The sequence below is a fragment of the Rattus rattus genome, chromosome 1 (assembly GCF_011064425.1).
Source record: "Rattus rattus isolate New Zealand chromosome 1, Rrattus_CSIRO_v1, whole genome shotgun sequence".
Taxonomy (NCBI): Eukaryota; Metazoa; Chordata; class Mammalia; order Rodentia; family Muridae; genus Rattus; species Rattus rattus.
In genome coordinates, this window is record NC_046154.1 from 184,725,207 (window position 1) to 184,737,615 (window position 12,409).

The following is a 12,409-nucleotide window of genomic DNA, read 5'->3' on the forward strand; positions in this document are numbered from 1 at the left end:
CCGTGTTTGTTGTTACTGCTTTCACAGTAGCAAGGGCATGACATCATCCCTCATGACTATCAACAGACGACTTAATAATGAAAATGTGGTATTTATGTAATGAGGTTTTGTTTAGTTGTAGAGAAAAATGAAAGCACAAAATTTGCAGGAAAATGGATGTCACTAGACTATATTATTTTAAAGAAATCCAGAGAGACAAATATATGTTCTATTTCATATATAGATTCTAGCCTAGTAAATACGTATATGTAGATGGGAGAAAAACAAGGGGAAAGGACTGGAAAATGGAGAGAGTCATGTGACTGAAATAAATGTATATCTAAAGAGAGAGATGAGAGGACAGCAGAACATAATAGAAAGGAGAATACAGAGGCAACAAAATACAGCGTGGAAGAGAGAATGAATTGAATCCAACAAGCTGAAATGTTTATGGAAACCCATAAGTAAAAAGGGACATTAAAGAAGAGATTTTTGAAAAGAAAGTAAGGGAGGAGGAGTAAGTTACCACCTCTAGGACAGCATTCAAATAGTGTGGCCAAACCATACCTGAGTCCTGAGGCAACCACACACATTGGTACGTTACCTTTGTGACATCAACCATCCATGCTGCAATGTGTTCTGTTTGTTTGTTGTTGTTTTGATTTTTGTTTTGTTTTTAACGTAGTGACAGGATACCTTGCAGAAAGAACATAAGGAGAGCTTCATTTTGACTCAAGATCCAGGGGATGCGCTTCATTCTTGCAGGGCAGGGGTGCTGGTGTTGGAAGCTGAAGTGGCTTTGTCTGTAGTAGGAAAGCTTACAGCTGACTTGACACAGGGAGCTAAGGCCTAAATATAAATAACCCTTAATGTCCACCTGCGGTGACTCATATCGAGTAAGAAATTTCTAATTGCTAAAGATTCCACAGCTTCTCAAAATAGTACTCTAGGGTGGGGGACCCTATGTTCAAACAATGATCCTGAGGGGGAACATTTCCCATTGAGTCAGAACACACCAATGAAATGAGTAAGAGTCAGAAAAGAGATCTAAGATGGAGCCTTAAATGTGAATGACAATTGGTGATCATACTTGAGGGAGACACAAGAACAAATATATCTTGTTCATGGATGTAGTTCTCCAGGTGTTTGATTGGGCACCCTGAATTTTATTTGTGTTACTTTGTTTGAAGGATATAAGATAATTTTTTTGAAGGCAGGGTTTCTCCACACAAGAGATCTGGCTGTCCTGAAGTCCCTTTGTAGAGCAGGCTGGTCTCTAATTCGCAGCGATCCACCTGCCTCTGCTGTGTGCTCAGATTAAAGGTATGTGCCACCGCTGCCAGGCATAAGATCACTTTTGATGTCACCAGTGGCTAGCCAAATAAGGACCTTAGCAATACAAGTAATTTTTTTTTTATGATTTCTGAGTTCAGAATTCTTAGAACCTGTGTGCCTATTATCAAAGTATTTTTACAAAGAACTCATGTGACTACAGTATCTCTTTGCTTTTCCATTCCTTTTTCTGGATATTTTACATGTTCTACAAACCATTTATCTTAGATTGAACAACTCTCATGTGTTTTACTTAAACGTTTTGCTTCCTGTGTATATACATCATTCTTAAAATAATTTAAAAAGCTTAGTCTCTGTTTTTATAGCCTATAGATTCATTCATGTAATAGAATGGCCTACTGAGGATATCTGAATCTTTTGACCATATGATTTGATGCTTCTTTTGGGGGGTTTGGGGAGGGGATGTAGCTGTGAATTTTTCTCTTGAAACAAGATTTTCTGAAGATTATGATTCAGTGTTGGCCCGTGACAGGCTACAAAACATGAGTCAACTCCGCCTTCTTCCTTTACTTGCTCTTGCAGAACTCTCCTGCTGCATCTGCCTACCTGGGGGTCGTCATGGTTTTATGAAGCCCAAACTCTTCCACTTCATAATATTCCATGGAGAATCCATAATGCCACATGAGCACAGTGTCCTTGGTGGTTTTCATTCAGAACTTGTACTATGAAAGCTTGGCTGCTTCGTCTTCCGATCTTCGTGAATTTTAAACAATTGTTCACTAGTAGATACTGGAATACCTGTTATTTCCTAACTTTGGCTTGTCTTCTTTTTTCACATCTTATTTCTCAGCTTCCTGACATACAATCCAGGTACCCCACATAAGGCACATCAGAAGAGATCAGCTCATAGCCAGATGAAATCTATATCAACTATTTTGGAAAGATTTTTCTTGCAGGACAATTCTTAAGTCTTTAAAATAGTTTAACCCTATTACGTTAATTTTAAAGATAATATTTCTCTAGGTTGTTTCTACCTTCTGACTATTACAAATAAGGCTGTTATGAACATAGTGGAGCCCGTGTCCTTGTGGTATAGTGGCACATCTTTTGGGTATATGTCCAGGAGTGATAAACTTGGGTCTTGAGGTAGAATGATTCCCAATTTTCTGAGAAACCACCAAATTGATTTCCAAAGTAGTTGTACATGTTTGCACTCCCACCAGCAATAGAGGAATGTTCCCCTTGCTCCACATCCTCCCCAGCATGTGCTGTCACTTGAGTTTTAGGTCTTAGCCATTCTAAAAGGTGTAAAATGGAATCTCAGAGTTGTTTTGATTTGCATTTCCCTGATGACTGCTTCACTGTCTGGCCTCAGTGGGGAGAGGATCCTTCTAGTCCTGCTGTGATTTGATTTGCTAAAGTGACTTGATGCCCATAGGGGGCCTTCACTTCTCCTAGGAGAAAGGGAGAGGAATGGGGGGGGGCAGGAGTGTGTGAGGGTGGGACTTGGAGGAGTGCAGGGAAAGCAAAGAAAGTGCTTCCATAGGGATGCAAAGTGAATTATTAAAGGAAGAAAAGATACTACTATTTCTATATATTATTCTAAGACATATATTTTTATTCTTCATTGCTCAGTGAGTCGAAACTCTATCTGAGATGAGAATTATCCTCATCAGGTGTTTTAATTAGTCAGTCTAATTAGTCTCAATGCCTGTTTACATATGTCTGTGAACACCATCCAGAAGGGGATTTTTATGTGATGTTTTATCCAATGGTTTCCACCCAAAGAACAAAGGTAATCATTTTAAATGTATCGAGAATATTTTTCTTCCATAGCAAACTTCATAATAGTTTAAGGAGATATTGACATTAGAAATATTAGGCATGGAGTATTTTCTACCTAAATTATAATTTTGTTTTTTTAAATAACACATTATTTTAGAATGATTGTTATACTCATTTATCTCCACATGTGTTTCTCTTAGGTCTAATGTCATCTTGTATTAATGACATAAAACTCCCTTTAACTTGTATATATATATATATATATATATATATATATATATATATATATATAATGTTTTCAAAGAATAAGTAACAGCCTACATCCTTCAAGAACACTAAAATAGCATTAGTTTTTATTTGAAATTCAAATATACATTTGTCAAATTGCTAGTTTACTGTCATCCTATGCATGCATACAGGCTGACTGACCGTGTACACTGTGTTATTTTTATGTTAAACAGCATTTTTGCAGAGATAACAACTAGTGTATAGTATAAGCCTAACAGTAAACATGAAGTCCACTGAAAATAAGGCTCCTGTTATGATATCTAGTATGAGATTTGTTATCTGAATGTAATTCATGTATTACTCTATTTTATTTTGTTTATGATTGTTTTGCCTGTATGCATGTCTGTACGTCTTATGCATGAGTGATACCCATGGAGACCAAAAGGCTTCGGCTCCTACATAATGGTGTAACAGAGCATTGTGTGCTGCCATATGAGGGGTGGGAACTGAACCTGGGTGCTCTTCACCACTAAGCTATTCCATCAGCCCTTATTTATTTTAATATTTTTATTAATTTCTTTGTATGATCATATTCACTCCAAACCCTTTCATATTCATCCAGCTTCCCAATCCCCAATATCATATTGTCTTCTTTTTTGTTTTATAGGTTCATGAAGTCCAATTTGTGCTGTACATATAATCTTGGTTGTGTGGATGTCCACTGGACCATGGTCAACCTACCAAGGGTCATTCCCTTTAAGAAAATCCTTAATTTCTCTTTCCCAATAGCTCTCATTTGACTACATAGTTTCAGCTAAGTGTGGGACTTTGCTCCTGCCTCCCTGTCCTTGCTGTGGCTTTGTGTAGCCTAAGCTTTCACAGTCATATGCATGCTGCCAAAAACATATGCGATCTACATAAAATTGCCATATTGTGTTTGGGAAACACTGTTTCATTGTCATCTGCCCCTTGTGAGTCTTACAATCATTATGCTCCCTCTACTATCATGGTTCTGAGCTTTGTGGGAGGGACATGATAGAGATGTCCTACTTAGGACTCAGGCTCTGACGCCTGTGATTCTCTGTACTTTGAGCAGTTATTAGTCTCCGTATAAATCACCAGCTACATCATGAAAAAAATTTCTCTGTTGAGGGTTAGGCTAATTCATTAATCTCCAGGTATAATGATGTCATTAGAATTTGGTTTAATACTATATACATTTAATGAAATAACAGTAGTAGGTTCTCCTTCTAGGATTTATGACCTACCAGAACATAGTCTTAGTAATGGAACTACATATTACAGAGCAAATCTAAATGATAATAGTAAGTATTTGATTACATTTATAACGTTTTACATCTTATTAAACTTTTATATACCAGGAAAAGTTTAAAATGTTTTTTTTTTCATCTGTTAGGTCCCGTTTTTTGCCAAGAGTATAAAGAAGTCATGCTTACGTTTTTGCCAAAATGTCTTTATTATTCTTCAGGGTTTAAAGCTTTGGCAGACCCTCTTAGATACTGCAAAGTGAGCTCTTATTACTAGTGTGATGTGAGGGCAATGTATTATTTCAGGTTGTCTTAGGAAGTATGCTTTCTCCACTATCTCCATATAAGAAGCGAAGAGCAGGACACAAATGGGGACAGGGGCCTGGACTACATTTCAGTAGAAAGTAACCACTCCCCAATCCTTGCCATTGAAGGTAAAAAGAGAGAAGAATTAATTACAGCTGCTGTGTATATTGTGTTATTTTTACTTCCCCCAAGTAATTGAGCATAATGGTATGGTATGACTTTTCTTTAGAAGTCAAAGTATGTTGCTTTGGTTTACTTGGAATGCATATGTCGACCAGAAGTCATACCTCTGCATGTGTATGTTTTTGCCTTCCAAGTGTTGGGATTAAAGGCATACACTACAAGGCTCAATACAATGCATGCCTGTTGAAAGGTGAAAATGACTTTTCTGATCTAGAGTCCTGTTTTAAATTTTTTAAGCTACTCGTATATTCTGAATATTGATCCTTAATCAGATGTGTAGCTGGCAAATACTGAATCCCATGCTGTAGGCTTCCTTTTCACTTTGTTCATTGTTTCTATTGCTGTACAGAATTGGTATTTTTTTTTCAGAAGTCTGTTTGTCTGTGGCTTTCACCGCTTGTCAAAAAATGTTATTTTTGGAGGAGATGGAGGTCATCAACTAGTAAAAATATAGACAACTGATTTTCCAGTGCCCATTCTCAGTACATCTAAAACCTAACTCCTAAACCTAATAATGCTCAGGGAACATCATGGAAGAGGGGGAGATACAAAAGGACAAAGAGTCTGCTAGGAGTCGAGGAATTTTAATCCAATAACATGGCTCTGGCAAGGGATCATATCAAAGATATGATCTGGCTGGAATACAGACAAACCTTCAGTATACACATTTAATCTCAAATAGTGATGTCTAATGGAGAGGTAGACAAAGTGATGTGTAAGAGAAAGATTTGACAGGATGAGTCAGAGTTAGGATATGCCCAGTTCTCATGAGATCAGACAGGAAAGAGGCTACTTAAGAGCAGTGAGGGAGAGAGACATCATTTCTGTTCAGAGAAATTCAGGTCGATTAATACAGTTCAGTCTGTGGAGTTCAGTCTTTCCTAGCACAGCAATTCGGTGAGAACTTAAGAGAAGCGAATTTGAATCAGTTAGCTTGGAAAGCAGTTTAGGCCAGAATGCCTGAGTTGAACTTCAAGCGAGAGTTCAGAAAGAGCTAGAAAGATTACACATATTCAGCAATAAATCTCAGAGACTGAACCATTCTAAACCTAGCAGACAAAGACTGGAAGCTGAAGCCTTTAAGGTCTGGGCTTTCAGATATTTAGATTGCACAGAGGCTAGAATCTTCTAGGCCTAGAGCTAGGCATAGTTAATATAGAGTAAGAAATACTTTTGACTTAGCCTAAGCCATGTATTTGTAAAGCTTGGGTACAGATCTCGTCTCATCATTTCATCTGAGGAAATAAAAGCAACATTTATAGCTAGGAGATAATGTATTCTATCTATGACAAGGGACTATACCCTTGAAATTATAACAATACAGTCAATGGCATTATCTGGCATCTTAAATGCCAGAAGGCATTTCAACTAAATGAAGAACTACAGGCAATTAATGACTGTGGAGAGGAATAATTACGCTTTTCAAGGAATGAGCCCCTGATAAGCTATCTAATTCTAAGTAATAAGCCCAAAATACACACACATCTGAGTAATAGTCATGGAATCAATAGATTGCGTGTGTGTGTGTGTGTGTGTGTGTGTGTGTGTGTGTGTGTGTGGTGTGTGTATGTATATACATACATATTCTTGTGTATATGAACATGTATATGTAACAACAATAACAAAGGAAGAGGTGAGGGAAACATGGAAAGGGCAGATGGGGAAAACAAAAATTAGCTTAATACAATAGTCATGTATTCTTATAAAATAATAAAATTATTTTTTAAAAAAGAAGTGAAAATCATTACTTACACCTAAAGCCATACTGAATTTTAAATTCAATAATAAGCATCTGTTTTTTGAGAAGGAAAGGGTTTGCTTTATCTTACAGATTTTAGGTCACACTCTGTCACTGCAGGGAGTCAGGGAAGGAACTCAAGGCAGCAACCTGGAAGAAGCAGGAACTGAAGGGGAGGCCGTGGAGGAACACTGCTTACATGGCTGGCTTGGCCCATTATTTCATACCACCTAGTGCTACCTGCCTCCTCTACAATTAATAGTGGCTGAGAGGAATTAGTCTTCTCCTGGGATGAGCCCCTGATAAGTTATCTAATCCTAAATGGTAAGCCATATGTGGCAACACACACACACACACACACACACACACACACACACACACACTGGGCCTTCTCATATCAATCACTAATTAAGAAAATGCCCCACAGACTTGCCTACAGGCCAATCAATAAACACATATATTTTATTTGATTATTTCACTCACAACAAAATCAACGACTTTATACACAAGCAAAATATGGTTAACTATTTGCCAAAATGGTTACCTATATAGTTGAAATTAGAAGACACTGAGATACACACCCATTTTAATCAGTTATTACTTGCCTTGTATTTGTATTGAAAACATCCTTATATGTGAAAAATTAATTTGTGTTATTTACTAAGTCTTTGTTATTTTTCATAGCTTATCCCTAATTACTTATTTTCTTTGATGCATCATCTTATGAAACTGTATTGTACATTCAAATCCATCTTGATTATCATTAACATAAAACCTTTTTAGCATACCTCATGAGTTGTTTTTGCCTCACTCATTGGCTGTGTTTCCACTCACTATCACAACATCCCTAGTGATCAACTATGAACAATTTTGCTTCCTGTTCCTGTGACCTTAAGTTCTGCTGACCTAGAAGTTTTGGTTCCTGACAGGGGAGTCCTTCTGCCAGGAAACAAAGCAAACATTCTATTCAACTAAAAGTTCAGATTTCCCAGGCTACTTCCCCTGGTGAAGCCTCTGATGTTCTTAAGCCAAGAGGCTAAGAAAGGAGTAATGGTGTTGTTAGGGGGATTTATTGGTCCCCAGTATTGAGATTCTACCAATGACTTGTGCAGAGGAACTGAGGTGGAATTCAAGATTTAACAGAACAAGGAGGATTAAGGCTATGATACACCATAGTGATTTATGGACATTTCATGTACCTTTAATGTCAATATCTGAAAATAGGGACAGAGAAACCAGGAAAACTGGTACATCTCATCACTATCACCAGATATTCTCAAGAGACCAAAGGTCTCACAGTGAATGGTGACTTCAATCTAGTGTCTTTGAATATCTAAGCTGCTAAAGGTGGGAGAGGACACATCTTGCCAGCATCATTTCTTTGGTAGATAAAGGCACTAATTCAAGGGGAGTCAAGGAGTTCTGTGAGAACAAGCTTACACAGCTAGGTAGGATGGAAAAGTCTATTATATACATGCTACATGGGCCAATTGTATTGTTTCTTTGCAAGGGAGATAAAGAAGATTGTGTGGGAAGTGCGTTAGATCCTTTAGGGCATTTCTTGGTGTTATCATGTATTTGCGTTTAAAGTCAACAGGAAACTACCACAATCCAATCCAGGCAAAACAGAAAAGGTCAAAGTTCTTCATGAATGTAGGTAAGAGTCACTCCCATCAGTTCTCAAGAACTACTGAGGTACTTTGTAAGTGTGGAAGAACAGAATGTGGAAGGAAGGAAGGTATTTATAGCTTGAGGCTACATGACCATATGCAGAAGTGTACATTGTAATTAACATAAGTGTTTCTATCATATGTTTTTTATTATGTTTGTATATATTGATATAGTATATAATAAAAAAGATATATAGTATATATCTTTGGCATTCCAATTAAGACTGAAGACATCACATAGACTGTACACTGTATCACATATAGCCTGGTGCACTCAATAACTACAGGATTTCTTAGCCTTTCCATTAAGAGACAGGCATTGTAAAACTGGCCAGACCACAATCCATAATCCATTTATGTATTTGTATTATATCAGGTGTTTTCCTTTAGAGAATCTGGCTGATACTAATATTTCATTTGATATTTAGAACATACAGAGGTGAAAGAATCAGTATATATATATATATATACATATATATATAGTTTTGTACCATACTCATTGTAAATAATAAATATAGAAAGTGATGTTTGTAATAAAATGTAGAAAAGGAACATTATTTATCCATAACTATGATCCTGTATGTGCCTATGAACTAAACCCATATTTTAATCTTATGTACTAATAGTACTAACAAAATGGTGGTTAATATCACCCTTGATAAATGTAGTCAACTATATGGAGATTATATCTCCCCATAGTCTTTAATTTACCATCTATTAAAATCAGTAGAAGCAAGTGATGACCTTAACATTAAATTTGTTTATGTATAATATAATGTATAAGGAAGCTTTTCACTTCATGAATGGATATTCAGTAGTTTGTTTTTTAAGTTTCTCTTAATACTTAGGCAGTGATTATCAAAATGGGATGCTGACCTAGCAGGACTAGTATCGCTTTGGAACTTTTCAGAAATTATAATGTTGAGACAGCAGCACCTTAGACCTGGTGGATGCTATGAGAGTTGGGCCCAAGCAACATTCATTATGAGACCTGGATATTTTCTTGTATGCTCAATTTGATGGTCAATAAGCTACATGAACTTTCACAGATGGTGATTCTTGTGTTCTTGCCAATGGGCTAATCTAATGCCCTCACAAACTTACTTCTTGTAGGAACCTTTCTCCATTTTGATAGGGAATGACCGTTCCTAGGGGCTAAAGATAGGCTGAGACAAAATAATTAGCCTCTGGACCTGGAACCTTCCAATCAGTCCATTAGTCTCAACAGACACAACTTCTTTGGGGAAAGATTTTTGTTCACACCAACATAGTGTATTGTAGAGATATTGTTAGCTGTGCAGCCTCTTAGGGTCCACTCTAGCCTCGAGTTCCAGCATTTTCAAAGGAATAAGACCCACAAGTGAACATGTTTCAGAAATGGTGCTCCATCTAGCATGTAATAATTTCAATCTATTAATGTTTAATATTTTTACACTCAAATTTTTACATTGTGATTCAGAACTTGAATAACGGTCTAGGAGAGAAAGAGATAAAATTTATATGATTCGACTTAAATTTTATTGTAGAATCATTAATTAATTAAGTTCCTCCCCAAGAAAGAACTCCATGTAGTGATCATACTTCAGTGAGTCAGGATGTGAGCATCGTTTCACAGTAAAATCTGAACTCTGTTCTTTTGAGTTTCGTACACTGCTTATTCTGGACACTTGCTGTAACTTCCTCTCGCTGTCTACTTGACGCTTAATTTTCTTTTCGTTCCCTTAGTGCATCAATATCTTCCTCACTCAAACATTTCCTTAATGTATTGGTTTTTGTCTACTGATGTCCCCTTATTCTTGATCTATATGAATGGGCGCGCGCGCACGCGCACACACACACACACACACACACTCATGGGGGTGGGTGGCAGGTGTAAGAAGAGACAGAGAGGGAGGGAGACACTGAGAGACAGATGCGAGGGGTGGGGGTTGCAGTGGGGGAGGGGAAAGTTTCTAGGGACAAACACATTCTTGGTACTGTCAGACAGTTGACAGCCTGAAATTTAGTCTCGCCGGCAGGGAACATTCAATGTGAGAACCACTAAGGCAATGAATGGAGAAGACTTGAAGAGGTAATGCAAAGTGACAGACCCAGCCACACCCAGACTGACTCAGGTTCCTCTAAGTGTGACTACCTTGCCTCTGTTTCAAGAGAAGAAAGCTGCAGAAAGCCACAGCAAACACGGAAGGCCACAGAGCAGGCAGGTTCCCAGTTCTCAAAAGCACATACCAACACAAGCTTTCCTATACAGATGATTGTGTGGGAAAAGCTCACGCTGTGCAGAGCAGAACCCCTTGTACTTAAGAACATTCATGTCCTTGCCATCCTCGGGAACACTGAGACCAGTGTGATCCTCAGCCGTCCGGGAGAAGCTTTTTGGGGAGAAGAGTGGAGTGTACCCACGAGCGCGTGTGCGTGAGGAGGAGAGCAAAGACGTGATTACTTCAGAATTTATTTAAGGGCCGGTGGAAACCACTGCAGCAGCTTCCAGGGGAAGCCCTTATTCCAGAGGAAGAGGAGGTGGAGATTGCCAAGGAGGAGGAGGGGAGGAGACACAGAAGGAGGAGTATCCTAGGCTTGCACGAGGCAAGTGAGAAGATGCTGTAGCATCCTCACTCGATCCCAGCAGGTTGGTTCTGTCGGCCAACTGATGTAAGCAGATGAATTGCAGAGGGACTGGAAGGAAAAAAAAATTGTTGCCGCGGGAGGAGGCAGCGCGAGATGATGGGGCGGGGGTGTCTTTGGAGGTGGGTGGTGTGTGTGTGTGTGTGTGTGTGTGTGTGTGTGTGTGTGTGTGTGTGTGTGTGTGTGTGTGTTACCTTCCCAGAAAAGAAGCACCTTTTTCAAGTGAAAGGATACACCCTAGTACAGAAGTAGGCTGGGTGCCCAGAGAAGACCTGTCCTGCTTCTAGCATCCCCAGGGACTCACTTCCTTTTAACTATCAAACTCCCAGCATTTACCATAAACTCCACAGGGGCTCCGGGTGGGGTACTGGGTGGAGAATGTCCCTTTCAGATAGGTACTTTCCATTCTTCGCCCCAGAGTGTTTTCGTGTTCGAAGGGACCCCTCTTCACCCTCTGGATGGCACGGGAGACCACGGGGAGAAGTTGTGCCACGTTAAGTTTCTGAAAGTCAGATCCAGTCCCGGATTACCATCTCTCCGCCCCGGGGCTACACGCGAAAGCGGCGGCGGCGGCTGCTGCTGGGCGGCAAAGGGGCCGCGGCTGCTTTAAGAACCGCCTCCCCCTCTCTTCCCTTTGACAATGGTCTGAACCGAGCTCTGCTTCCCAAAGCAAAATTTGTAATATGCCATTTTTCCGATGGACCTTTCTCCTTTTGGCTGCTGACGGAGGCACGGGAAGATGCCGAACTGCTGCCACGTTAAGGAGCCAGGGCACGTTCCAAGAGAACGCAGGGGCTCGCGAGTGTCTAAGCTGCCTTTCTCCTCCCGTTGCTAGGGAAATGGTCCAGGACTGCTGGGTGTGAGCCTCACCTCTCCTCCAGCCGAGAGACTGCGGTTGTCATTGACAATTGAAGAAACAGGACCTGAGATAAGAGACCTTAGGTACAGAAACTGTATTCGAGTTGCATGGCTTCTCTTCCGCTTCATCTTTTTTTTTTTTTTCTCTCTTGACCACCTCCCCAGCCCCACCCCGCCCCCAGGGAAGAGGAGAGGCAAAGTCCTCCTTGTGGGTATTAGTTACCTTTGCTTTCCACCCATCTTCTCCATCCTGATTTCTCTGCCTCCCGCCTAGCTGGCTCTCTCCTGGGGCTGATGCACAATTTTAGTGTGGAAATTATGAAGTCAACTTCTTTCCGGGTGGTGGGGGTGTGGCTGAACAGTAACTGTCCAGCACTGTGGGGTAGGATTGCTGTTTGACCATCTGAATAGGCACTGGGGTAAAGAAAGTGAAAATGCTTCCATTAGAGTGGTAGGAGTATTTCCTGAGGACAGGG

At 39.6% G+C, this 12,409-nt stretch overlaps 1 protein-coding gene across 18 annotated transcripts in view; it reads left to right on the forward strand.

Moving 5' to 3' along the window:
• The first annotated feature begins 10,951 nt into the window (after positions 1–10,951).
• Positions 10,952–12,409, forward strand: part of Ppfia2 (PTPRF interacting protein alpha 2) — a 460,024-nt gene continuing 458,566 nt past the window's right edge. For 7 of the 18 annotated variants that reach the window (XM_032912007.1, XM_032912042.1, XM_032911998.1 and 4 more), the window contains exon 1: positions 11,688–12,017. The gene's annotated coding sequence lies outside the window, so the exon portion shown is untranslated. Of the gene's footprint in view, positions 11,080–11,105; positions 11,198–11,686; positions 12,018–12,409 lie in introns of those variants that run through there. The other 11 variants (XM_032911982.1, XM_032912035.1, XM_032911973.1 and 8 more) reach the window with 4 other exon arrangements.